The 3,188-nt window shown below is 35.7% G+C and overlaps 1 non-coding gene across 1 annotated transcript; it reads left to right on the top strand.

Moving 5' to 3' along the window:
* Positions 1-408: 408 nt before the first annotated feature.
* On the top strand, positions 409-481 carry TRNAK-CUU. The gene has a single exon. It is a non-coding gene; the product is annotated as a tRNA-Lys (tRNA).
* The last annotated feature ends 2,707 nt before the right edge of the window (positions 482-3,188 follow it).

Below are 3,188 nucleotides of genomic sequence, written 5' to 3'. Positions count from 1 at the left end.
AGCCATTAAAACTCTATAGAATATAGTTCCACTATGACACACATGGTATCTCCATAAGTGCCCTAAGAGGAGAAAAGGACAGTTGAAGAAAAATGTACATATTATAAGTTTCAAATTGTGAGCCTGACTATCCTCAGGGGATAAGTTGCCAGTATATGTTGAAAATTAGGTTAGAACCTCATGGTTAGATTTTTTTAATCTCAAACCACCACGTTTTCTCTTTCCAGTGGAAAGAAGGTTTGGAGGAAAAATATGACCCGTATCTAGCTTCTCTCAAACAAAACTAATATGACTGAAAATTCTCACACCTTTGTTTTTAATTGTTATTTGTTTTAAGAGAGAGATGGCGTAAAAACATATTTCTATTTCAAAATACCAAATAAACATAACTAAATCTTTTTAGCGCCCGCCTGGCTAGCTCAGTCGGTAGAGCATGAGACTCTTAATCTCAGGGTCGTGGGTTCGAACCCCACGGTGGGCGTGCTGATGCCACTTTTAGGAGCTTTGGTAGCATAGTGCCTAAGGCACTTGACTGCTAACCAGAAGGCTGGCGGTTCAAACCCACTCCTCGGAAGGAAGGTTGGGCAATCCTACTTCTGTAGTGATACTACCTCGGAAACCGAAGGAGGGGTCGCTATGAGTCGGGGCCAACTCGACGGCAAATAACAACAACAACATAACAACAACAAATCTTTTTACAAACAGTTTTGTAACAAACAAATCTCATACACGTTATCAGTTTCTGTGTTTTGGGACACCATCAGTTCTATAGTCTGAGCTCTTTCATTTTTTCTGTGTGCCTGTGTGCATCACAGGCTAAGTTCAAGAATTTCTGTCTCAGCAAATCACATACCTGCAGGCATCTTTCAATAGAGCACTTTAGTTCTATAAAGTCAGGTATTTTTCTTTCTTTAGTATAACTAATTTTCCTTAAAACTTGAATAATAGTGGAAAAATTTTTTTTCTGATATATATATATATTTTCTTTCCAGCATACACAGATCCACTTCTTAAAGGTCATCTGAAAATCACTGGGTAAGATATTTAAATCAGGCTAAAGTAATGTGTTAATAAGTTTCAGAGTGAACAAAACCCAAATGTTAGATGGTTGAACTTTGAAGAACCTAATTCTTTTTTCAACCAATTTCTTTAGCTCTATGACAAAGGAATAAATTCCTCCTGACAAAATTTTCTGGATAGAAAAAGATAGGGAAAAGCATATGGAATTCGTGCTTCATTTATCAGCTCAAAAGGCCCACACTTAAACTCCACACATATTCTCTTGAGCCTTTTTTTTCCCCATGTTATGGATCATGAAGACAATTAATAACTAGGCAAGTCAACGGGCATGTGAAGACACAAAACAGCCTTATTGTTGAAACACTTAAGAAAAACTATGGTCTTTCTGAAGCCAAAAATTACCAGTATAATAAGTTCAGAGACCCATTCCTTGTTGCCGTTGAGTCATTTCTGAGTCATAGTTACCCCATAGGACAAAGTATAAGATTTCCAATATGTAATCTTTCTTCTATGGAGGGACTGGTGGGTTTGCACAAGTGACCTTGTTGTTAGCAGCCAAATGCATAACAAATGCATCACCAGATTCAGAGAAGTCACCAATAATATGGAAAAACCAATGTGAGAAATTAAGTAAATGTAAATACATTCATAAAAATCGTCTCAAATACATAAAAAAAGATAATGACAAATGATTAAGATAACATGAGAAAAAGAAAAAGGAGGAAACTAATGCTTCAGAGAAGACACTATTCTACAGGGCTATTAGCCTACACAAGCTACGGCCTCATCTACCCTGAGAGCAGAAGAAGTAAATGGTGTCCAGTTACAATTATCAACAATTATGATCAGGGACACAATAGATGGACCTTGATAGAATGAGATTTAAAAAAATACAGAACAGAACTCAAATTCCTAAAAGGTCCAGAATTACTGGACCAGGTGAGACTAGAGTAATCCCTGAGACTGTCTTCCTGAGGTAATTTTTAAACCTTGAACTGAAACTGTCCCATGAGACAGACTTTTCGCATTATAACAGATTGGCACACAAAATAAAGGATATTACCCTTGAATATAGTACTCTATTAGAACACCATCTCTATGAGACCAACTGGTCAACAATTCTTATAAAGAAAAAAATGAGAAGACAAAGTGACTAAAGAAACTAGAGTATTGGGAAATGAAATAAGCAGAATGCAATTAAAAAGAATATAGACACATTGTGAAAAATGTAACTGATATCACTGAACAATTTTTATACGTCCAAATGGGAATCTAATGTAATGTATAAACTCTCATTTGAAAATACAATAAGATATTATTAAAAAAAAATAACGAAAGAAAAGAGAGGTAACATAAGTTAAACAACAAATTTTAGCTAGGATATAGGCGGATTGGAGCACTTATCCACTGCTGTTGGGAATGTAAAATGATATAACTGCTATGAAAGTCAGTGTGGTGATTCCTCATAACACTAGAAACAGAGCTAAATTATAGTCCAGTAATCTATTCCTTTGTATATACCCTAAAGATCCAGCAAAAAAGACAAACAGACCTATACACTTCTATGTTTATGGGAACACTATTCATAATAGCCAAAAGATGGAAAAAATTTAAATGCTCGTCAATAAATGAATGGATAAACAAAATGTGGTATGTTTGGCATTGCATACAATGGAATATTATGAAGCTCTAAAGGAAGAAGAGTTTCTGAAACATCTTGTAACATGGATGAACCTGGAGGTCATTATTTTGAGCAAAATAAATCAATCATGAGAGGACAAATATTGTACAATCTCAATTTTATAAAATGACAAGAATAGGTATAGATACTGAAACCAACATTCAGCACCAGGGGTAGGCAGTAGAGAGGGGAAAATAAATCTGTATGTAGTGTTCACTTTTATATATCATAATGGGAGAAGCAGCAGCAAATGGTGAAGTGTAAACAGCTTGAACAAGGTAACTGATGCCACTAAGTTATACACAAGCAAAATAATATTTTGGTAAATGCTGTTATATATAATTTTTCAGCAACAAACATACATATATATGTTGTTGTTGTGTGCCATCGAGTCGGACCCGACTCATAGCGACCCCTCCTTGGGTTTCCGAGGCAGTATCACTATGGAAGTAGATTGCCCCATCTTCCTTCTGAGGAGTAGCTGGTG

Source organism: Orycteropus afer, unplaced genomic scaffold (genome assembly GCF_000298275.1).
Source record: "Orycteropus afer afer isolate SDZICR_OR568_19922 unplaced genomic scaffold, OryAfe1.0 scaffold00386, whole genome shotgun sequence".
Taxonomy (NCBI): Eukaryota; Metazoa; Chordata; class Mammalia; order Tubulidentata; family Orycteropodidae; genus Orycteropus; species Orycteropus afer.
Note: the sequence above shows the minus strand (reverse complement) of the source record. Positions and strands in the feature narration are given on the sequence as shown.